Consider the following 25,621-nt stretch of genomic DNA (forward strand, 5'->3'; position numbering starts at 1 on the left):
GCTTGTGCAAAAAAAAAAAATCAATGCGCATCCTTCCTGACAACAAGGTCAGAACAATCAAACCCCTTGCATCACTTAACAGGGAGTCAAACCTGCAGACTTGCCAGAAATCTGAGCTTCACCTGGATGATCTCCTTCTCAGCTGAGGTATCCAATTTACAGAGAAATGTCTGATCTGAACAGCCCAAAAGGAAAGGAAGCCAAATTTCATCTCTTCCCCTAAGAAGAGGAAATATTAAGCCCTTCAGAGCAGCAAGCTTATAACACTCCAACCCCTAACCCCAAAAGACGCAGCCCAGCAGAAGCCTTCAGGCTGGACCCCTAAAGGCAGTTGCTCCACCTGAGTTTGGAGGTGGAACAGAAGTGGGCACAGTGGCTGAACCAGGATCCAGAGATTTTCCAACTTCAGCACCTTGAGTTATCAGACAGCTGAGCAGCAAGCACGGAACAGACTGTAAAATGACACTATGCAGAATGGCTTCCCTGATGAAGCATCTTATTGAATAATTGCAAAATATAGGAAATTCAGGATTCCACCTTTCCCCCCTCTCCCTTTTAACAGTACTATAAAGCTTGCATATCTGATGTGCATATTGATTTTTGCTTCATGCAAGGACACTGCACATCTTGTTAGGAATATTCTAGTGGAAGAGTACTCTTTTTAAATCATTTAATCTTCATGCCTATTTTTTTTTTTAATCCATCCTACCACTGTGGGTGCTGGGACCAGTGCATTAACTGATTTTTGCTTGACTTGAATGGTTACATGAAAAGCCCACATAAAATGGTCCAAACGTATCAGGCAGGATTTCTGGCATGCAGAAAACACACTGACCACATAGTGACCTGTTAGGTGTGTCCTGCCACTTCAGAGAGTTTCTAGATTATTCTGGAAGCAGATGCATATTTTGACCATGTTTATCTGCAGTAAATAAACATTACTTCAGCCTGATACATCTTCATATCAAACACCCTTTCACACAGACCAAGTTGCTTGCCTGCCCCTACCTGAGGGATGCTTTGCCTGATCATGCAATTTACAATAAAAAGATATTACTGTATGTATGAGCAATTAACCAAATATCACATTGTTGATGAATTTGCTGTCCTAAGGTTTGTATTTGTACCTCAGTTACAACAGACAAACTCTATAGTACTAACAATGCACATGCCCTCTGCTGTGCAGAGCTAACACTACAGAGAAACTACAGCAGGGTTAACCTCTGGAGAAGATTAAAGACCTGCATCTGGACCCAGCATTTCAGTGAGCCACCCTCCTTGCCCTGCCTCTATCCCACCACAGCCAGATCAGGGAGGGATGAAAGATCCCCAGGCACTCAGCAGTACAGCTGCTGCTTCAGGTATTCAGGTAGACCTTTAGTATCTGCTGGACACACACTATGAGCAAGGCAAGATCATTGCAAAGCTGAGTACATAGGGAGCAGCTGTCAGGGCTGTTATTTCATTCTGTGAAGATCTGGAAAGCAAGTTGATAGTAGCCAGTGTGGTGCCAAAGGGGCAGAGTAGCCTTCTAGGTAAGGCGGGACTGGAGACAAGTGTTTGCTTCTCAGCATATCTGCAGGGCTGTTTTATGATCATAGACAATTCTGGAAAGCATAAACTTTCCAGACTTCTATTTCCTTATCAGCACAACTGGGGCAGTGATATCTATCTCTCAGGGCTGCCAAGAATTCAGATTCATTACAATGTATTCAAGAAACTCTGCCGTCACTAGTGCTCATCCTAAGCACACTGAAGGCAATAGAAATATCCCCACTGAGTTCGGTGAACTCCAGGGATTAGACATACAGAGTAGTGATTCCCTGTTACCGTATGGCATAGCATGAATCCTATTAAGAACCTGAGCACCAAATCAAATGAAAAAGATGGTTACAGGAGAAATCTCCACATTTATTAACAGCACTTTCAATGGAAGTACCTTAAGCAAAGAGCCATGGAAAATCTCATCAAGAAGGGAAAATCACATCACTGAGTTTGGCTGTGGCAGCCCATACAGTCAGAGAAGACTGCAAGACTCAAGATCACAAAAGTTTGCTTAAAGCAGATGCTTATGATGGGGAAAGTAGACTGTTGGCTATCTGCCTAACACACTTTAAAGTAAATGGAGGACTATATTACCTCAGTCAGTAAGCCTGCTCTGACAATATATGTAATTTCTTGCATTTTGCATACATTCAAAACTCTTCTCAAAGCTTTGTGATTTTTTTCTTTAAATTTTAGAAGAAAATTCAACAATTCCAGTGTCTTTTCTATTATCATACACTGGTAGTAAAGAGGCCTGAACACCACCGTTAGCCTCTATTCCTTTGATAATACAGCAAATAAAAAAGGCTGGGCATCATTATCTAAGACATACGGCCTACTGGACTGCCACAGCTTGTATCATACAGCTAAACAACACAGAACAGCCTCTATTGGGGCAAATCTGATTCCATTTAGTTTATTATTTTCAGTCCCTCAATTTATAGAGGAAGAAATTTTTTTGGTTTGTTTCTGAAATGAAAAATAAGAATACTTTTTGGAAAGGTAATTTGCAAAAATAAAGTTTTAAAAATTTCAAATGAAAAAAATGGACAGTTTTAACCTGTTCTGTATGTATTATGTTTCTACACTGTCTCCATGGTGTATTCTACTGTTCTCAATGCAGATAGGAAGTACCATATGAGAAGTGAGTGACATTACATCTGGATTTCCCATATGGTCCTTTGTTCCCAAGAGACTTACTTTGCTATCTCATATCATTTTTACATATTCAATCAATACTTGTATGGGTATATGTCTAGCACATACAGTAACAGTTATCTGAAAATTAGATCCAAGCACAATGCATTGGTTTCTCAGGAAGGTGTTGCTGCTCATGTCTGTGTTCTACCTACCATCCTTTATAATTAAAAAGTTTGTGTTTTCAGACCCTAATACAGTTTTGGCCTGGGCTTTTCTCCAGTGTATTTAACACCACAGGGGTACTCTATGAGCTACATTATTTCATGACTCAAATGTGAAAAGCTGTTTAATATTGTGGTAGCTTCTCTTTGCCTGAGTAACGATGGCAGTACTGATTACCCTTAATAACATTATTATGCTGTGTGCACAAATCAAGCACGAAGAGCAATCGGGTGGAGAATTAGATTGTTTTTAAAAAAATGATCTTTATTCTTGCTACATGTCTACTGGACCTTGAAAACAGTAATAGGATGGCCTTTAAATTCCTACTGCTTTGATAAGAGATGAGAGGCAAAGCCAAATATATTCCTTCCAGTTTGGTAGCAATAGCTAATAGGCATTGCTCAGTCTAGAAGTTACTTAAAGTGCAAGTTATGAAATTTATGAAAGAGGGACTTGAACTGCATATGTAGTTGGTAGAGAACAATATTTTAATACAATGATGACAAATTTTATGCAGATATAACTGTACACAGCTCTACAGTGAGCTGAAATGTATATGAAAAGACTAAATCTTTCCATATTCCACAAGACACCTAGAGGAAATGAAAAGCAAACAAAAACAAAGGAAATCCCAAACCACCAGTGGCCAAACTGGTTCTGGATAAATCAAGATCAATCTTAACGAGAAAATTTCAGAAGTCAGTACAGTTGATTTGTCTGCAGCCACCTCCTGCTACAATCTGTTCACAAAATGCTTTTACATATGGTTGCATAAAACTACTGCTGAGGAAGTTCTGGTTCCTCTTATACCCCAAAGTGTCTGGATGCCAGCTGAATTCAAGATATGGCCCACGGGCAGATCATCCCCTTTTTAAGGAATCAAGGACTTCATAGATGATACCTCATACACAATCATGCATCTCTTGAAAATCTGAAGCCTTGAACACAATAGTTCTCAGCCACATTGTTTTATTTTGTCTTATAATGCCAAAGGGTTGGACATGGACAGAAAGTGAATTTAAAGACTCAGGGCAAGGAAGGCTCTTCTTAGCAAGGCATCTTAATGGCTCATTCAGTTTTTCAAGGGAGGTTCATAAGTCCTGGCAATTTAAAATACAGTTATTCCATTTTGATTCAGCAAAGCATTTAGCAACTCCCTGCAAATAACTCCAATTAGTAAACAGGTCCCTGTTGGACTGCACTTGGACAATGTTTTCTGGCTCCTTCCTTTTTTTTTTTTGTTTGTTTTTGTCTGTGAAATGGCAACCTGTCCTTTATCCACAAAAATTTAATTAAAGTGTGAGGGCCCTTTCATTTTACTATCTCTGCCTCTTTCAGCTATTGTTCAAAGCTTTTTTACACCGTCTTCTCCCTAATTCCTATCTTAGAAATTCCTTCCAGCCAAGGTAACTTAGTGTCATTTGTACAAGTGTTGCCTAAGGACATAGGTATTTAGTCTAGTAATCCAAGTAAAGGAAACTTCTAATGACTGCTGTGGGATCAAAAAAGGCATAACAACTCAGCTCTAATGAAGAAAAAAATGGATAAACTAAATTTCTAGGCATATTTCCTAACTCACACCAATATCACCAGGGTATTTTACTTTCTAATCTATTGAAGTTCATAGTTATCATGCCTGGAAATAAGGCGGGCTTATCACCCCATGCATGGATTCCTGTGGGATAGAGTTTCTCTACTAAATGAATTTCTAGAGTTTGAAGAGTCCCAGAATTTACAAGCTCAGTTACTGAAACAGAGCATGTAGTTGACAAGTTTTCAGATGCACAAGGTAGCCCACCTGCCCACACAATCAAAGATGCAAAGGTAGAGATAGTAAGTATACCCAAATCTTACTCGCTTCAAACTTTGCCTCCAAACCTCCAGAAAAGTTCCCAATGGGCATAACCTGAAGTAACACCAGTAAGTAGGACCTACTTCCTGAAGTGGCCTAAATCCTTGACAACACACTGGGGATTCATTCAGTACTGCAAATTATGCAGGCTAGGTGTTTTCGTATCATTGCAGTCTCAGAACACTGCAGTCCTAGGGTGATAAATAGTAATGTCACCGTGGAACAGGTTTAACAGTGGACCTAGAGATAGGCACATAACAGTTAAAGCTCCCTGACAGCTCCATGCCTTTCATGACAAGGACTTGGACTTTATCTTGCCACAAGATAAAGATTTTGCTTCTGTTCTGTTGGAGGTCATAGCAATGGACTCAACACCAGCCCAGTCCTTTGACTACACAGAAGAAGCACTGCTTCTTCCAATAAAGAAGGAAAAGTTAAAGTTTTCCCTGACTTTCGTATGAGATAAAATCACTTATCTGGGAGCAAACAAGCCAGGGCTCCTTTGTGGCTTGTCTGGTCCAGCAGATGATCCCAGGCTGACTTTGTGGCTGTAGTAACATACAGAGTCAGAGACACCAGGCTCTGGGTACGGGAGAGCAGAAGAGAGGAGTCAGAAGAAACTTCACTAATTGCATAAGTCTGCTCCCAGGTCTGCTGCCAGCTGGCAGAAAGCGCAGCCGTCTCATTAAGTTTCACTAGCTGTGCTGCTCACTTTTGAGCAGTAACCTTTTTGGGAAGGGGGAGGCATCTTTTTCCCTCCACACGAGTCGAAAGTCATAAAGAGATATTTCCACCCACTTCGCTGATGATGCCTGGCAAGAATCAGAGATGCCTCTCCAAGTCTAATGCTTTTTAAAGTGTTTTTAAGTTCTCCTCTTTAATTCACATTTAAGGGTATGTGGAGGAAAACACCTTTTTCTGTCTAGAACAGCACCAGACTGTAGAATAGAAGGTCCTGATGAATGGCTGAGAACCAAATAACATAAGGTGAGGAATTATGAATTCAAACAGTAGTGCCAGAGCTTCTTTCTCCCTCCAGCAAGCACAGATTTTCTATTTCATAGTTAAATTAAAAGGCTATTTCGCTTCAACTCTTAAATATAGAAAGATACGTGGCTCCTGAGTTTTCCCCTGGGATCAACTACAGAGAATTAAAATCATTATTTGGGTTTTGTGGTTTTTTTTTGTTTTAAGCACACATCAACAACACCCCACAACCACTCCAACAACACCCCTACTAAGATATTTCTGTGTTTCTGGGCAGGATGTTTTTAGGCTGCTGGGATATAGATCTATTAAGGCCCCTTTCCGTCACTGAGGAAAGACAGGAGTGGGACACACTGATGCCTGCACTCCAGGTTCTGTGCTCTTTGTTTGTAAAGCCCAACATCTCTCTGCAGTCTGTGGGAAAGTCCCTTGCTTGGCCTCCATCCTGATGACTTTTCAAGTCCCTAGTCTCACAAAACATCATTTTAAGCTTTATCCAGTAAGTCACCCTTCAAAATACCATTTCACCGTTACAGGCTTTTTCTATAAGGAGACCTTGATTACTGCAACTCATTTCTTGCTTTGATAAACATAGTTCTGATGGGCCTCAGCTCCCTGTTTTCTTCTCCATTTTTTTTTTTAAAGGAGAAAATCACTGGGTCATGTATGAGCTTGGAGCAGGAGAGATTTTTGTATTCTCAAACAATTGAAACGTATTTGTTTCTTAAATCATTTAAAGTAATATAGGCCATTGTCCTGAAAAATCAAAAATTTAATTTAGACCATGCATAGACACCAGGGAATGGGAGGTTCTGCAGATGGTGTGCAGAAGTTGTGGGTGCAGACTGCATAAAACCCATACCTTTCTTCCCCATTTCAGCATCTACCTCCCAGTTACATACCCACATGATTCTGCAATCTATTACCAAAAAACATTTTCTGGGTTTAAGCACCTAAATTACACCTACAGAAAATGACTCGTTTTGTCTTTTATAACATGGTGGATGCTGCTGCTCATCTTCTGTGGATTAGCCATAGTTGAAGCCTTTATTAAGGACATGGGTTTCAGATAAATGATGTTGTTTGATGAAAGAAATGTAAAATCCTGCCTGCAACACAAACTGTCAAAAGACACAAACTCTGCTGAGTTGAACCTTCCTTGTACCTCTGCATCTGGTGCATCCCCTAGACTCCGAAGTCCTGATGTCTGAAGAGGGAATAACCACTAGCTTATGCTTCCCTGCCACAGCAAGGAGTTTTACTGGTCTCTGACTTTTTTTTTTTTTTTTTTGAATTTAAGGCAAAGAATGTTTATGTAACAGCCACAAAATATCAAGGATAGGATACAGCATGTATAGGTTTTCTACACCTACCAAATCAATTTTCTTAGTTTGCTTAACAGTCTGGCATCTCCAATTTTCTGCTTGCCCATCACTAGCTCTGTAGAATGTTTATAAATATGCATCAACAAAACATAGAAAGTAAGGCAAAAATCACTTTTTGTCCTGTCTGTAACAAATTACTTAAAGCAATAGCAAAAATTACAGATGAAACTAGTAACACTAACTCTTGTCCCCCTGCATTTCTTCATCACTCAAAAGAAAAGCTGTTCCCGTCAGCAAAGCACCTGCCAAACAGATGACTGCACCTGGGCAATTTCATACTGAACAATGCAGGGGCCTTGGCTGTCTCCAAACCTTTTACATTCTTCTCACTGCGTGCTCCAGTGCCAAGCTGCACAAGCCTGCTTGTGGCTGAAAGCTCAGGAATGTCATTGTCAGCTCACTTCAGCTTTGCTTAGCAGCCACATCAGGATCTGAAGGTGCTGCCTTCCAAACCAGTGCCTGTATCTGTGTGATTATGGAAATGCATGCAGAGGTCCTATTAGGAAGAAATCCCACCCTGTCTGGCATATTAATGGGATAACTCGTCTACCCTGGGAGGAATGTATTTAGTGAAAGACTGCTCAACAGCTTTATCCCTCAATGATGGTGCAAAAGTCAAGGTTGTATATCTGATGCACATGCTTCAAACTTTCTCACCTGTTCTTACAGGATGCAGTTGCAAAGAGGCTGATGAGCACAGATGCAGCAAAGAGTGCACAAGAGAGAAGACAGACATCAGAGGTCTGCTCAAAACCACATCACTACTCCTCTAAAAAATAGCCTGGAAGGGATATAATATAGTCAGAAGTAAGGCGAGGAATGTAGGTTAAGGCCTGACTATTCCACCACAAGAATTAATAGACAAGCAAGGAAGGAGCTAGGTTCAAAGTAAGAACAAAGAGGCAGGTCTTCACATTGCTGTGGCAGAGCTGTGGAATTCCTTGAAGAAGGAAGATAAAAAGGATGCTATACTCTTATTGGTCAAGCAGGGGACTGAATCCATTCAGAAAATAAATCAGTAGAGTTTAGGAAACAGAAAAATCCTCTAGCTCAGGGATTCTGGTTTAAAACTAATCAGAGGTTTTGAAAATAACAAGGATAACAAATGGTAAATATGTTCATCCTGTTCTTGCTCATTTCCAACCATCTTCTACAGCTAAAAACAGCTACAGCTGCTTAGTTACAACAACAAAAAAAGCAGAGCACTGGAGTAGGTGAACCTTTGGTTTACAAATATAACCATTCTGTTTTGCCTGTCTAGGTTTGCTACAAACTCTTCACAAATAGTTAATTTTGCTGTAAGAGCATGAATCCTGTTGGCCTGGTCTGAAATCACTGTGATTAGGAGAGCATTGTTTTCAAGAGTTGCAGACCAGAAATGACAAAACCTTGCAGTCAACCTGAATATTTGTCTCTGCTGTCTCCTCATCACTCACACTGGGCATAAGACTTCAGGATCTGCTCCACTTCCCAGTCACATGGACAGAAGTGCACCATCTATGTTTGATCATGATACATCACCATTCAATTTTCACAGAATCACAGAATCGAAGGGGTTGGAAGGGACTTCGAAAGATCATCGGGTCCAACCTCCCCTGCCAAAGCAGGCTCCTTAGAGCAGGCTGCCCAGGTAGGCATCCAGACATGCCTTGAATATCTCCAGAGAAGGAGACTCCACAACCTCCCTAGGCAGCCTGTTCCAGTGCTCTGTCACCCTCACCGTGAAGAAGTTCTTTCGCATGCTGGTGCGGAACTTCCTGTGCTCTATCTTGTGGCCATTGCCCCTTGTCCTATCCCCACAAACCACTGAGAAGAGGTTGGCCAAATCCCTCTGTCTCCCACACCTCAGGTATTCATACACATTGATAAGATCCCCTCTCAGTCTTCTCTTCTCCAGGCTGAACAGACCCAGGTCTCGCAGCCTTTCCTCATAGGGAAGATGCCAGGCCCCGTATCATCTTTGTGGCCCTCCACTGGACTCTTTCCAGGAGTTCCCTGTCTTTTTTGTACTGGGGAGCCCAGAACTGGACACAGTACTCCAGGTGAGGCCTGACCAGGGCGGAGTAGTGGGGGAGGATCACCTCCCTTGAACTGCTGGCCATGCTCCTTTTAATGCACGCCAGGATCCCATTACACCTCTTGGCCACGAGGGCACACTGCTGGCTCATGGTCAACCTGTCATCCACCAGGACCCCCAGGTCCTTCTCCTCAGAGCTCCTCTCCAGCAGGTTGTCCCCCAGCCTGTGCTGATACATCTGGTTGTTCCTTCCCAGGTGCAGGACTCTACACTTGCTCTTATTAAACCTCATTTGGTTTATTCCTGTCCATCTCTCCAGCCGGTCCAGGTCTCGCTGAGTGGCGGCACAACCTTCTGACGCATCAGCCACTCCTCCCAGCTTCGTGTCATCGGCATACTTGCTGAGGGCAGACACTATTCCCTCATCAAGGTCATTGATGAAGATGTTGAACAAGACCGGACCCAACACCGACCCCTGGGGAACGCCGCTAGTCACAGGTCTCCAGCCGGACTCTGCGCCACCAATCACCACCCTCTGAGCTTGGCCAGTCAGCCAGTTCTCAACACACCTAACTGTCCACTCCTCTATCCCACACTTTCTCAGCTTTGCTATCAGGATGTCATGGGAGACAGTATCGAAAGCCTTGCTAAAGTCAAGGTAGATGACATCCACTGATCTGCCCCCATCTACCTAGCTGGTGATGTCATCATAGAAGGCAATGAGGTTGGTCGAGCACGACCTCCCCTTGGTAAATCCATGCTGACTACTCCTCATAACATTCTTCTCTTTCAATTGCTTGGAGATGACATCCAGAATTTTCATTAAAGGGGATCTCTTGTGCAGGTTTTGCAGTCTTCTCTAGCTCCGCAAGAAATTATATAACCTGAAGAACATTCATGGATATGTTTGGAGACATTTCGTATCTCAGGAACACTTAATGAGACTGAATCATAAAATTACTCTTCTGGGACAAGCTCCTCTAGGAAAACACAACTACCTGGTTATGTTTCCTTCCTAGGACTACAGCCAAGGAACAAGTATACAAATGGCATTAGCCATGCAGGATGACACAAGGGCCTCTGGAACAATTCAATTACAAGAAACATATTTGAAAGCTCGTTTCTGATCTTAAATTGGTTCGTTTTGCATTTGCGTGCATACAACTAGCTTCTAGAAACTAGCATCACTCTCTCTCCTGCATATCTCAGCAGGCCCAAAATAGAAACAGCAGTAGTTCCCTGTAACCAGACATGACTACATCTTGAAAACATCCTTTTATGCTTAGGATTGCAGGTTGTCACCTCTGCCTACCCTGAATGGGTTTGCTTCCTAGCATCTCACTGAAACAGCAATGCAAAGTTGATCAGCTTGGCTTTCCCCCCCCATCCCTCCACCCAAAGCAAACTCATCCAATGGAAAAAAAAATCCAATGCAAAAAGCTAATATAAAAAGATAAAAAGCAGACAGTTGTTTCAGTTACATGATAATCCAGACCTATGTGCAAGCCAAATAGAGTATGACTACAGGTATGTATATATACATATAACTATACACACACCAAGAAAAATGCACCAATGCCTGCTTTTTTCCTCCCCCTTTTTAAGTTAATAATAAACTAAAAGAACTTGTGCCATTCACAGCATACTCTTTGGCCTTCTCATTAACTAGTTCTCTTCAACAGAAAAAGAAATAAATATTTTACGTAGTGCTCCTAGGAGAGAACTAGCCTGACAACTCTGGAAAACAATATTGGGTGTTGATGTAAAAGCAATGATGATGCGTGCTATCACTTTCCTACATACACCTACTTCCTTGCTAACGTCCTTTAATGGGATTGTTATTAGGAAGAGAGAGTAATTCATTTTTCATAGTCTCCCTCACCTTTTGGCCTCTCTACTGAACTTGACAACTAAGGGAGACAATTAGCAGCAATGGTGAACTGGATGCATATGTTATGAGTTAGCTGGCAGAGAGGATGCACTCCGTTTTCTTTAATGTCTTGAGACAATGAGCTGCGGTGGACTTGAACTGTTGACCCTGTGCAATAAACCACCATGCAGTATTACCACTCCTGAGACAACTACTGCAACAGGAGTTGGTTGTCTTTTGTTTTTCTTTTTAAATATAAGTAATAGCAGTTCTTTAAGGGAGAAAAAAACTAATGATCACAACACTTGCAGAGAGAAAGCACACATCCAAGGGCTTGTTCCCTCCCCCCCCACATATTTGCTGTGCTGGTTTTATCCAGCTGGGCAGCTGAGCTCTACTATAACCACTGTCACTCCCCCATCCTCAGAGGGAACAGGAAAAAAATGATGAAAAGGGCTCAAGGGTTGAGGTAAAGACAGGGAGATTGCTCAGCTATTACCATCACAGTTAAAACAGACTCAGCATAGGGAGATTTATGTAACTTATTACTTCTTACTAAAAAAAACAGAGCAGTGAAAAACAAAGAAAAACTAAAAAACACCTACCCCCCATCCATCCTCTTCCACCTCCTCCCCCTGAGCGATGCAGGGAACAGGGGAATGGGGGCTGTGGTCAGTCCCTGACGCTTTGCCTCCACTGGCCCTTTATGGTCACTCTCTGCCCCTGCTCCAAGTAGGGTCCCTCCCACAGGATGCCATCCTTCCCAAATTGATCCTGCATAGGCTTCCCACTGGCAGCAGCCCTTCAAGAATTGCTCCCACACAGCTCCATACTACAGGGTCCATCCCCCAGAAGCAGACTGCTCCAGCACGGGTCCCCCACGGGCGGCAGCTCCCCCCAGACCCCCTGCTCCTGCGTGGGCTCCTCTCCACGGGCTGCAGCTCCGGCCCGGGGCCTGCTCCTGCGGGGGCTCTCCATGGGCCGCAGCCTCCTCCAGGCCACATCCACCTGCTCCACCGGGGGCTCCTCCACGGGGGGGCTGCAGCGTGGAGATCTGCTCCGTGTGGGACCCATGGGCTGCAGGGGGACAGCCTGCTCCACCAGGGGCCTCTCCACAGGCCGCAGGGGAACTGCTGCTCTGGTGCCTCAAAGCACCTCCTGCCCTCCTGCTGCACTGACCTTGGGGGGTCTGCAGGGCTGGTTCTCACTCCTCGCTCTCCCAGCTGCTGTTGTGCAACAGTCTTTTTTCCCCTTTCTTAAATATGCTCTCACAGAGGTGCAAACATCGCTTATTGGCACGGCTCTGGCCAGCAGCAGGTCCTTTTGGAGCCAGCTGAAACTGGCCTTTATCTAACATGGGGCAGCTGCTGGACTCTTCTCAGAAGTCACCCCTGCAGCCCCCCACTGCCAAGACCTTGCACATAAACCTGCTATGCTGGTATATCATTAAGCTATCGAGACTGAATCTGAATAGTAAGACAAGTTGCACAGTACTAAAAACAATAATATCAGTATGTTGAATTCAAATGGCATGAGCTGCATTTTAGTCCTGTTGTATGCATCTATATACCATATCTATACATATAGTAGCAGTGGAGTGGATGTTCTCCTTACAGAGCTAAAGTGGTGACACCAACAAGTGCCACAGTTGTGCTTCTAGTTGTACCTGACTTAAGACATACAAAATGCAGCAGGAAAAGAGCTACATAAACATAAGCTCTACCACACCGTGCTGAAGCCTTGAAGCAGCAGGCTATTCTTTCACTGAAGGACTGCATGCTATACAGCCAATTTCATCTTTCATCCTAAGGAAATCATTTTATCTGATCAGCCTAACAGTACATGCTCTAGTCCTCAGTCTAAGCTTGAATGCACATAAATGAGAGATTAACGGTATTTACAAAGCAGCTTTTATTGATCAGTTGGAAAAGAAACTGACAATTCAAGCCACTACTGGCATTTGGAAAGTTACCTTCCCCTGAATAGCTCAAGTGCTGAAGTCGAAATCCTTGGTCCAGTCACTAATGTACAAGTGTTCAGTTGTGTCTAAAAATACCTGGGACACAAAACTACAGGAGCGATAATTGAAAGCATAGTATAAATATTTTGGGGTCATTCCTAGTGACTAGGACCTTCAGATTTCTTTGAAGAACAGCATCAAAATTAATTTTAAATATGGGGGCAGAATCAATACTACAGGCACAAATAGGTTTAATCTTTGAGAAAGTTCAGAATTTGAAACAAGCTTTTCACTCAGCTGTTTTGCTTCTTTTCTCCTGCTCTCCCATCTCTACTACCCTTTGATTTTTCATCTTTCATGTCTCCTTAGTGACAGTTCCAGTAAAACATTCATTTGTTCAGGAAGCTTCACTGAAATGAACCCACTACCATTGTGACAGCTTCCAGCAGCAAACCTTTCTGTAGAAAACTGCTGATTTGGTCATCAGCTGACTCATGCATTCCCTCTGTCAGAAGGGAAGCTGCAGATTGAACAGGTTCTTGATTAGTTGTATCACAAACAGGGCAGCTTTTATTTTTATTTTATTTTTAGTCATAACACTTTCCCCATCTAAAGGGAGTAACAATCTGAAGAGATAAACATGTGAATGAAACTTCATGCACAGCAACTCTTTAATTATTGAGAAATATGATTGTGCTTCATCTCTCTTCAGGAGTTTTAATGTCTCCAAACAAGACTGGACAAGATTTAAATATATTACAAGGGAAGAACATCTTAATTTGGCCCTAGGGATAGCCTGGGTGACTTAAATAATTTGTTTCTAAAAATCTACAAAAAGAGGAGTCCAGCAAAACAAAGTGCAAAAACTGCCCGATTATTAAAGTTGTTAGGTCAGTTTTCTGATCTTTCATGCTGTTTTATTTACAGCCATAACTGCTTTCCCTTTCATGGAGCAACATCTGATTCATGTTTGCAGTAGCAACAGCTAGCTATTCCTGGCCAGTAAGCCTCTTCCAAATGGGCATGAAAGAGCTCCGGATGGCACAGAAATTACTTGCTGATGTGCTTCTAATTAGTTATGGCAGCTTATTCTAAAGCTAAAGCACTGAACAAAACGAAAAGAAAACTAGAAGATGTGAAAGGAGGGGTGAGAAAAGAGGAAATATTAGGGACAAATAAGGAGTTTTGAAGATGGTTCCAAATGACTAGGAGCTTGAAAAACAACCATGCCAAGAGGTCCTGCTCCAATTATTTCTGTTGTGATGCGTATATTTTATAGAGTGAATCCGTACTAAGTTGCAGAATCATCACAGAATGCCTGACATCGGAAGGGATTTCTGGAGGTCATTTAATTGTATACTAAGAAGAAATAATTCCCTGAATGATGTCTTTGTTTATAATGCACAGGTGCATCTACAAACCAGCTGACCTTCCCAGACAATACACTCTTATCATTCATTAGTAATTTGAGGAAACAGTCTGACATGTTGCTGGCCCAGGCAAATTAGTCCTTTCACATATGGGATTCAAGTTTTGCTCTGCCTGTACAGCACCTGAGGAATCACTCCTAACACACAGGCTCTGCACAGCGCCCCCTTGTGATGGGGTTTTAAAAGCACATATCAGCATGTGTGAAAGTCATTCCTTGCCACTGAACTTTCTGTCTGTAAACATTCCCAGGCACTCTGAATTTATTACTGTGCAGACAGCTAGACAGTTCTACCGAATGCACATGGGTTTGCTCCAGAGGCAACTGATCAGTAACTTAACCTGGCTGACCTTGCACAGGAAAAGTTGAGGAGAGCTTCCATTAGCTGAACTAAGGGAGCAATAACAGAAAACCTAGGGGATTTGGGACAGAATGGTCTCTTGAATTGTTAGATCTGCCAAGATTAGATGCCTGCTTAAAGTTAGATAGGTGAGCATACTGAAGTTGAGTGTACCTTAGAACTCTGCTCTTCCAATGCCAGAAGACCAACTCATGCCAAAAACCACTATCATCCCTGCCCCAGTACTCTGCTTAGGATCCCACAGCATACTTGTATACCAGCTGTTTTGCTATGACATCCAAATAATGTTATGATCCAGATTTTTTCTGATGTCAAAGCACCTCTTCATTTCCTTTCCATTGGTGTGATCGCCAAAGTCATGAGTTCTGGCCTTGCTCCTCTTGTCTAACTAGATCTATGCAAGCTACCTTTTCTGTCACTTCTGATGGGTGTAACACTTTAGGAGCAGAAATTCACTCACTCACACTGACCTATGAAGTCAGAGACCTGTGATTTCAACCTCCTTAGTATGCAGACATTTGACTACCCACTTGACCCAGGTCCACTGTCAGAACTTAAACAATAGTCACATTGTTTAAACAAGCAGTATTACACTACCACTAGGCAAATGTTCAGTAGATTTTTAGCTCAGTGGTATAAGTAGATTTGTCTGATTTCAGGGCTTCTGCTTCTACTTGAATTATCATTGAAGGCCTAAAAATATAACTCCCTTAAGCACTTCAGAAATATTACAAACAAAACAGATCAATCTATCAGCACCTTAGTCAAATCTGACTATCATCATCCAACCAACTTTATCCAAGAAAACCAGCAGCCAGTGCTGGGACCTTGAACAGAACACATCACTCTGAGTCTGTATTTTCTCCAATTTAAAACTGCTTTTCTGATCTACCCTTGATCTCTCTGCTTTATTTCTTCTCTTTTAACAATCTTCAGAATAAAAGTAAAGGCAGCCCCAGAAGCTTCAAGCAGTTTTATTTTCATTCACTCCTCATCTTCATTTTCCTGACACAACCGACAGTAGATTTGGGCTAACGGCTGTATACTCCTAGGTTATTCTCAGATGCACAAAACAGAAGAACACCCAGAAAAGCAGGGAGGTGAAGATGCCAGTCTACACAGCCACAATGCACAGAGCCTTCAGAACTGAGGATCTCTATATTCTCTTTAAATTTCAGAAAAAGGCAAGGACAGGAAAGACATAAAAGACAACCATAAAGTGATATAAGGACAACTTAAGTTGTCAACAAACTACAGAAGGAGCACGTGACAGTTAAAGAGAGCATAAAATCAGAGTTTAATACCTTAAAAATATGTATAGTAAATGAAAGAAAACTCATAGCCTCAGAAGATAGGACAGAAAGAAATAGCCAGAAATTAAGAAAGGTAGAGACGAGTCCAGGTATCTCTTAAAGGTACTTAAGAGATGGAACAAAGACAGCAGCAGGTTACTTTAAGGTAAATACCTCGTAGGTCCTCACTGCAGACGTTCAAGAGATTACATACAATATAAGTGAGAGTGAACGTGGCAAAGAAAAAAATGTGACAGGCAAAGGGCTAAGAGGATCAATATGGATGCTTTTGTTTATTGCACCAACTTCTACTTGTCTTTGGAATCACCATGCCCAGAGTAAGAAAGAGTACTTGGCACACATTAAGCCACAGCATTGTCCCCTCTGAACTGGTAAAAAAAACTAGAAATACTACAACAAGAAATCTTCCCAAACATCCATTTTAAAGTAGTCTTACATACAAGCATTCATTCTAGATGAAGGAGAATGAAAGACGCTTTAACCTTATTCCACCTCATTTTCTGAAATGCTCTACCAGCTGTCAGAAGTATAGACTGAACAGTCTGACTTTACAGCCAGTAGCTCTATGGAGTGGTGACATTTGAAGAAAATCAAGCACAGACTCTGCTGGTTAGCTGCCTGCAGGCTTTCTTAGCTGTGATGCACTGCATGCATTCTCCAGTAGAGCCCTTCCCAGAGGTTTTTGCCCAAATTCAAAGAAGATCCAAAGAGAGCAGCTGCTATAAGAGTCAAATTGCTACGCTTTCATTCTTTTTTTTCCTCCCCTCTAGTTTGCCAAGTGGGACAGAATGTGTTTGTTTTGGCAGAAATAGGTTAGCCATTGGGTCTTAGAGTTACACGGATAATTCCTCTCTTCCTCCCAAAACACTGCATTGCTTGTTTAGCTGGTTAACACAATCATATCAGCTTAGAGGATGGTTACCAAGTACTGCACTCACCACCAAGCAGTAAGAATTAATTGATCAGGTAAAACCAGAGGGGTTGAAAACTAGCATAATGCAATCTATCAAGAAGCAAAACTATTTGTAAACCATTTGCTTTAACTTTTTGTGTTTAACACTTGATCTTGTTTAATTATCTGTCCCCCAGACCTCCTTAAGATTCTGGACATCCCTTTACCACCTTTGAAATCATGACACTGACTTAAAGACTGCAAGATCTTAAGAAGAAATCAAAATGTATTTGTTTTCAGCTTCTGCTTTCTCCTCTTTGAGCCAACATGCCAGCCCTGTCTTCACATTTTCCTCTCCTATAGCCAAGGACAGCAACTGCATTTCATTTACTTGGTTTTGAAATGTAGGAAATAACATTTAATCCCATGCCTCCAGCTGTCAGATCTTTAAGAAATATAAGAAATAATATAAAAAGTGATGGACATGGTATTCATCTGGTGCCCAACCTTTACTGTTTCCCCCAGCCTCCATTTTGCAGCTTAATGAATAATAACTACCACTCTTCCTATCTTGGTGACATATACTCATAAGTTCATCTATAAACCCTATAAGTTCATAGAGCAGAGAGAAAAGTTCTACTATCCTAATTGTACAGCTAGGGAGCTCCCACATACAGAAAATTGCTTTGCTGAACTGGATGAGATTTCTGTACATGATTAAATGCTTTGCTGACCAGTGCCATAAATGATATACCACTGAAAAAATGTGTCTTCTGAGAAGTTTGGTTTCCTGCATTTCTGGCAGAAGTCTTCACCTCCCAGTTAGGCACCTTCCTAGGAATGATATTGGACATAATGAAAATCTCATGTCAAATGTTGAGATTCCCTGACAATAGCAAAGATGTTCACTGATCTGGTAAAACATCTACTTAGAGAATTAAAATTACAGTCTTGGCAAGATGTATGCCAAGGGAGGACATGGCACCTGGAGTTACAGACTGCTCTCAGGAGCAGGCCACTTCCATGGGGAAGAATTAACAGTCTCAGCATATTTTGTATCCTGTTTCAGCAAACACAGATTACGCCTGCTAATTACTTCCAAACAGAAGTTATATGTTGAATATCAACATTTAAGTTTCTCGTTATGGTCTCAGGTATATTACACAGCTATAATTTTAACAGAAGCTAAAAGATTTTTTTGTGGCTCAGCAGACCCATTGCTTAAAATATTCTGGAAGTAAAAAGTACTGCCATGGGCTGTAGCCCTTGATGTTTCCCCTCTGCCTCTTACAGGAAAAGCACCTGTCTTTGCTTGTGAACCTTGCGAATCAAGATGTCAGGACCTGGATTCCTCAAGAAGTTAACCAGCACCATGTGTTATTTGCAGCCTTCTGTCATGTCTGGTCACACAGCACATTTGCCCACTGCCATCTTCCACAGCAACCTACTACCACTGCGCCAGAGAGGCAGAATGAAACGTCATCAGTGAATACAAAATGATACCCTGTTTAAACCTGCCTGTGCATTCTTCTTCCTCTGAGACTAAATATCCAGGTGAAGCTACAGCACAAAAGCAGAATTACAACGTTCTTCATATACCTCCTGGGTTTCAAACCCTTGCTGCCATCACTGATTCTCCCTGCCTGTCCCACCAGACCACTTGCTTGCTCATCTCTAGTATCCACTCCCCCAGAGGGTTAGGACCTGCTTTCTGCAGCCTCCAGTCTCCTTGAGGAAACAGACAGGTTTAGTTCTTGAAGGGTCTGTTTTCCATATAGGGTGAGGCATTGGTACAAATTTTGTATCTCAAAAAAAAAAAATCAATACATGTAACTAAGATCTTTGAGATATATAAGTTTAATAGACAAATGGAGTGCGCTTGGCTACCTAGATGTTGAGTACTTTAAATATTGACCTGCAGAGTTAATCAGTATGAACTGATCGTAGATCAAGAAGGAAGTTAAATAGAGAAATGGACTGTGAAATGCACATTACTTTGAGGTGAGGCTGAAAGCTGTGAGCCTTATGTCTCCAAATGCAGCTCCAGGAGACTCCTCTGTCCAGCAGTCCCTGTGGGCACGTCTGACAGATGCTTGGTTCCAGTCACTAGTTGGGCCCCTATCGATCAGCCTGGCTTTTCATGCACTGCTCAGTACAAGTCTTCCAGCCACACAGCTCTGCCCACCTGAAAGAATCTGTAGCTGCCATTCATCCTTGCAGTGCAACACATAACCTGACCAACCAAGGTCTGGGAGCTTATCTGCCTCAACTCCCAATCTCTTTGCATGGTAGGAAGCCAAACAAAAACAAAGTCATTAGCAGAGTCTCTTGAATATTCCCCATAGCTGCATTTGTCAACCTTCTCAGGTACAAACCAAAACATTCTCCTCCCTTCCCCTTCCCTCCCCCTAGTCTCTTGTATTTAGTTCAAAAAGAATAAAAACATATCAACTATGACAGCAAAATGTCTGAATGAAATACGTACTGCCACATTTTACCTTATGTACTTGGAAAGTTTTGCCACTCCCAAGCTCTGTACTGGATATTTTTTCTTTGGTCTAGGGTTATTACAATGTTTTCAGCATGGCTTAATTGCATATCTGCAAGGTCATGGCCCACAAATTCAGATGCATTTCTCCCCTCAGAGAAATTCCCTTCCTTGATCAGTTAGGTAGAGAACAAAGAACTCAAAGGCTAGAAAAATGATGCCAGCTAAGAGGGTTGGACAACGTGATTTAACAAGCCTTCACCATCTTTTTTCTGAGAGCTGACCCACAGATGAGACTTGTGGAAGTGTACATATTCCTTGGTGGCTGGATGCTAATGCTTCATGGCAGAAACTGTCTCCACATAATTAGAATACAGGCATACGTGAGCTAGGAAACATCCAGTGGACTAATTAATTGTGGCAGGAAGCACATGCTTCTCCATTTTCTAGTAATTAACTGGCACTGAATCAATTTCTTTTTAAACAACCCAATTTTTTAATTAAAAAAGGTGTTCATAGAAATTCCACGATCAACATCAACTACAACAGAAGTAGTCTTCCAGAAGCGCAGGATGTTGTCAAAGTCTCAAGTAAGTCTGAATGTAATATAAGCAGACAACTGCTGCTTCCTTTACAGATTAAAAAGGGACTACAGATATTTTGCAGATTCCAGGCCAAGAGGTGGGAAATGGTCAGAGTTCAGATTTGAAGGAACTTGTGATTTAGGTTGTTCAGAAATAGGAATTACTTTGATAAGCAGCAGTTACAAATGATTTATTATCCAGATATAGGAAATATCTGGTACAACACATACTGTGCTGGATAAAAAAAAAGTTCAAGTCAGAAATTTTTTCTATAAAGAAACTTGCCCATAAATGTTTGCAGGGAATGCTAACACAATCTCACGGATGGATGGTTGGAAACTATTAGGACTGGCCACTAGGAAATTGCTACCTTCTAAGCCACTTTATTTTTCAATAGTTTTCTCACATAAACCTCTACAGGTAGGAGGAAATAGGACACACAGTAACAATAAGAATAGTGTTTTATCAATAAAAGTAATATTTTGCCCACTGTTAGAATTCATCCTTGTTTACCAGCTGCCTCTTTATAAATCATGAGTCATGCTCCTGCTTGCCAAGATCTGACATAACCAGATGGCTTCCTAGTTTCTATAACTACTTGAACTCTGGAAAGAATGCCTGGGAGGAGGGAGAAGGTAGCTTAAAGCTGCTTTTCCTCCTTTCTGCAATTCTCCAGTGCACACACCCAGAGGGATCCTCCGCTTTGACAGAGGTTTGCACACTCACTTGTTGCAGCTGTTGAGAAAAGCCTCAGAGGGCTTAACTCAAGGCTTTGTAAGCTTTGTATTTGCTTTTAAAATGCATTAAGAAAAGGCCACAGCTAAAATCCACATGGGTCCTCTTGTGTAATTGTTGTGTAATTAACCAAGCCTCCCAGAGGAAAGCTGCTGACTTCAGCTTCAAGGTACATCCACAAAGATATGTTCAAGACAGAGGCAGAACAAATATTCACAGATATTGCTGTAAAATCCTTCAGCAGAGCAGTATACCTACATTTTGGGAAACTAGGGATGTCATTATGTTCTGCTTATTATCACCCAAGTTGATTTAAACACATCTATCTGACTTCGGAGTCGCAACAAAAAGAGCATCCTTCCTTGCATCTCCCTTAATTCTCATTTTTCCAATCGGTAAGAGGTTTCCCCATATATGCAAAGCTTCTTGAAACACAAATAGAAGTCCCTCTGAGAACATTAAGTACTGGCAGCTTTGGGGCGGGTATTGCAGCACTGAACAGACAATCCCCCAAACCTCCTTTGTTTCCCCCATTCATCGCCCTTCCTAAGCAGCCCATCCTGAGAGGGCAGAAGGGACAGAGTCCTGGTCCAGCCCTGCAAACCCCTAACATAGATGTGTTGTGCACAGACTCTTCCTCAAGGACTTGACTCAAGCCATCTCAGACCTAGAAACACTGCTACGCTGGCAGTCAGGAGTACCTAGCTTCAGTGCCCCATACATGCCACCAGTCTGCTTGCAGACTGGAGCAAGACTTGATGCTTGCAGGGTTTTCTTGGTGGCACAAAAAAAATATCATATCATCTCAACTTGGCTGAGGGTGCAAAACTGAGTGGTATAAAGCAGGTCCTTTAGTTTCCTAACTTACATATGCAAGCCCTCTACACAGGCACTATTTTCAGGAAAGGATCTGAACATTTTATTATAGTTTATCCATGCAGAACACTCGAGTACATTCATCCATTTCTATTTACATATGAGTAGGAAAAAAGCGTTGAACTGAGATGCATTCTTTGCAAAATAAATGTGGAACAATCCGTTCTGGCAAGCCTGTGATACAAAGCTTGGCTGCCTTCTCAAACAGCATCTCCCTGTGGCGGGAGAGAAAAAAAGCCATGCAGAAAAATGCATGCCCTGCCCTCCTCTTCTTTTCTCCTGAGACAATGCTGCTCTAGACATTGGGGGAGGAGAAGTAAAGGCATTTCTCATGCCGTAGGAGAAGAGAAACTTCCTCGACTCTGACATCCAGATTGATGTAATATGGTCAGGTGGAGCTGAGTAGGTGAGCATGTCAGCAATTTTGCTACAAAGAAAGATTTGAGAAAGATGAGAAGCATCAGGATGATGAAGCCTTGAATGGCCATTGATTAGACTGCTCCTGAATTTGAGAAGCAGAATGGTTTCAGAACAATACAACTGTCAGCATTACAGTGGCTTCCCTTTCAGCCTTCACTGGTTTGCTATTGTAGAAATAAATTGACATATTTGCATGTGAAAGGTTTTTAATATTATCTATGGGCTCAGGATGGATTAAGAACTAGCAGGGTTGGAAGAAGGAAAAGAATAGACTTCTCTCCAATAACAAAACAATTCCACCCCTCCCTTGTCCTCTTCCTCCTCCCCTAAAAGAGGAGAGACAACACCTTCTTCCCAGGTACAAGAGGGTATCAAGGTACAGAGGGGAAAAGCTTTTCTTTTTCCTCCAATGCTCACTCACAGGGATTTTCCTTTTGTACAAACATTGAGAAGAGCATAAGATAACAAAGCTCCCATTCAGCAAGTACTCATATCTTTGGATTTTGCCCACTGGTCAAGCTGGGCTGAACAAAATACTATTTCTTCAGTGTTCTGCTATTTCTACATCACACACACTCATTTTGTTTCAACTCAAGGATGCATGTGCAGGAGAGGTTAGCTCATATGCTATCTCTAACTACTTGCCTCAAACTAGGGATTTAGGACAAAAAACACCTTTGCTCTCTTTCCACACCATACATAACAGCTCAACCTGATGAGCAGGGAAAGCAAGTCCCTTATTTAACAAAGGCATCAGCTATTCTTCTTGAAAGGATATCAGGGTCCATTCTGAGTCTAGACACAGATTATAACCAATACCTCTTTTCTTCCCCTCCCCAAACTGGTGATTTTATAAGGAAAAGCAGACCTGTATACTAAGGAGAGAGAAGCTATCAATAACAGTGAAGGTTTCCTACATTTTAAGCTTTCTAATTCTTAAGCCAACAACAAAAGTTTCTGGCATAAGATGAGAAAAGACAGCACAGACCCATTTTGCAACATTGGGGAGTTAACTAGCTGCAAAGAACTGGGACATCCCCTGAAGAAGGGGACCAGGCTTACTATGTTAGCTTGACAGAACAATAAGCCTTTTAGAAACAAACATAAATCTCCAAACAAATCCCACTAAGATAACATTGAAAAAAAGTGTAACAGGCCCCTAGAAAAAGCAAGAACTACTCACTGTGTCACGCTAAGAAGCTCCTATGGAGCATTTTTTGATTTTCTCAGTTAGGTGAGAACTGCAGGCTAGGGAGAAAGTAGCAGAAAACAGAGTTCCTGAAAAACCCACCTATTCTTGATCTTCATCTAAACTAATACTTTTCTTAATTATCCCCTCCCAGAGAGATAAAAGGAAGTAGGGAGCTAACTCTCCCCTCCTATATACTGACTTCATGATTACTCCTTATTCACCTTTCAGATGCAAAGGTGCTAACAAACATGCACTTTCCAGGTGCATTTGAATCACAAGCCATTAGCAACCTCTCTAAAAGCTCCTAGGATAATGATAATACAAACAAATCCAGGCAGAGGTTACTGTCAAAAACACAACAGATTGATGATGGAAATAGATAACCCTTATAATAACTCTGTGTTCTGTTATTTCAAAAAATTATTCATTAAAATATGGTGTTTATTGCTCCAGATCCTGTACCATCACCCTTTATTATCTAAGTCAAGCTGTGTACCCTTAGCTAAAAGCACTGTCTTCCACATGTTTTATTTCTCCTGGTAGACAGCCATGGTGAACTATACATGCAAACAATATTTACTCGGCGACTTGGGGATTTATTTTTCTTTTGTCAGAAATGCTGTGCTTTGTACTGCATGGTTCTGCCTTGAGTGCCCAGCTCCTGCTTAGCTGCAGCCACAGACCACTTGCAGCCAGCTATTGTAATGGCTTGTGACTAATGTTGCTTGAACCAAATATCTGAAAGACACCATGCTGCAGGGGCTACATAAGGCTGTTTCTTCCTCTTTTCAGGAAGATCTTTTTCCATCTTGTTAAAGCACACTTGGAAGATTCAGGTGAAAAATGTCAAAACAGTGAGTAGAGAAAGAGGAGGATTTTTTCATTTTTTTTTTAAAGGGGTCTTTTACATCTTGTTTGAAATAACAATTATTCCTACCTATCATCAATAGTACACAAGCTTTTTCTAACGTTTTAGAATAACTAAGACTGGCCCAAATTAACATATTTTGCCTTTTACATGGGCAACACTCTCAAGAAAGGCATGGTCTGTGCTTTGTCCTGTCAAATTATTAAGGCTGATGATTTGAGAACCTGGCTTAGCCATTTATACAGCACCAATTCTTCAAATGATTCAATACCAGAAACTGGTATTCACCTATCCAACTTCACATAACTAAAAAAAGCACACTCATAGTTTGAAGCCTCTTTCTTGATGGACAGAAAGAGCCATCTCCAAGAGAAAATCCCCCCATTGTAAGTCTAACTGCCTTATGACAACACCCATCTTTCCAATGACTGCAAAGAACAGAGAAACTTCATCTCCACTGACTGCAGTAACCATATGTGCTTCATCTTCCCGGATGAATATTGCAGATATAAAGTAGGACCTGTAGCCTGACCAGGAAAGAGATGTCTTTAAAAACACAGCACCCAGCACTCTATTGAAAGCTGAAAAGGCTGTCTGAAGTATCTTTATTACTGTTTGTCAAATTTTCAATACTTTTGAAGCGTATCCAGCCACCTTGCTGAGGAACCTAATTTCAGTCTACGTTGCAGGTACCTGAGTACCCATACATCTAGAAGAGTGTCCCACTTCAGCAAGGTATGGGCTATCAGTGTGCCAAAGTTTAAGTATTTAAGTTAAATAGACACTCTCTGTTGATCTTCATAGATAACACTCCCAATACCCATACACCCAGGCAGCTGCAGCACTTGTTTCAGCACTACTTCACTATCTAGCTAAAATGCAGACAGATTTGTGTTAAGCATACTAGAGCCCGTTTGAAGTTATATAAAGAAAATTTTTGGAACTGACCTAAGAGTTTCAGATCTGACCTTAAGCTGAACCTTCATAGCTCCCTGAACCCAAGCCTTTTAGCAAATTTGGAAACAAACGTCCTTCCGTTCCAAGCTTCAGGCTTTTATGTTCCTTTTCTTTCAATTAATCTGAAATCAGAGTCTTTCACATGCAATTGGTGCTTCTCATACAAGCAGTACTGTAACCTTGTGCAAAGGGTACTTTAAAGATCTTGTAGTGTGTGCTTTCCTCATTAAGACAACTCTGGAGAAGGAATTAATTATTTCGTAGTGTCTCATTCAACAGCAAGTGACCTGTTTACACAATGAACCCCAGGGACCGATAACTTGCAATTCAAGCTTCACTTATGATAATAAGTTCCATATTTCCTGGAATGAACAGCAAAATCATACATCACTTGCAATCTCACCTGTGTCTTTTAAAAATATATGTTTGTTTGTTTGTTTGTTTGTTTCAGTAATACCCTGAAGAAATTAATGCCATGCATTTCTAACTTCATCAAGGAATATTTCTTCTCCTCCAGGCAATTTTTCA

General features: G+C 41.6%; 1 long non-coding RNA gene across 2 annotated transcripts; it reads right to left on the reverse strand.

Annotated features, from left to right (window-relative positions):
* Nucleotides 1-16,126: 16,126 nt before the first annotated feature.
* On the reverse strand, nucleotides 16,127-23,440 carry LOC106048407 (uncharacterized). Of its 2 annotated transcripts, none has more exons than XR_010829794.1 (3): nucleotides 23,368-23,440; nucleotides 18,276-18,426; nucleotides 16,127-17,807 (listed from the first exon to the last, which is right to left on the reverse strand). It is a non-coding gene; the product is annotated as an uncharacterized lncRNA (long non-coding RNA). The 2 variants fall into 2 exon arrangements; XR_001214170.3 differs by having other exon boundaries at nucleotides 23,260-23,410.
* Nucleotides 23,441-25,621: the final 2,181 nt, after the last annotated feature.

Source organism: Anser cygnoides, chromosome 3 (assembly GCF_040182565.1).
Source record: "Anser cygnoides isolate HZ-2024a breed goose chromosome 3, Taihu_goose_T2T_genome, whole genome shotgun sequence".
Taxonomy (NCBI): domain Eukaryota; kingdom Metazoa; phylum Chordata; class Aves; order Anseriformes; family Anatidae; genus Anser; species Anser cygnoides.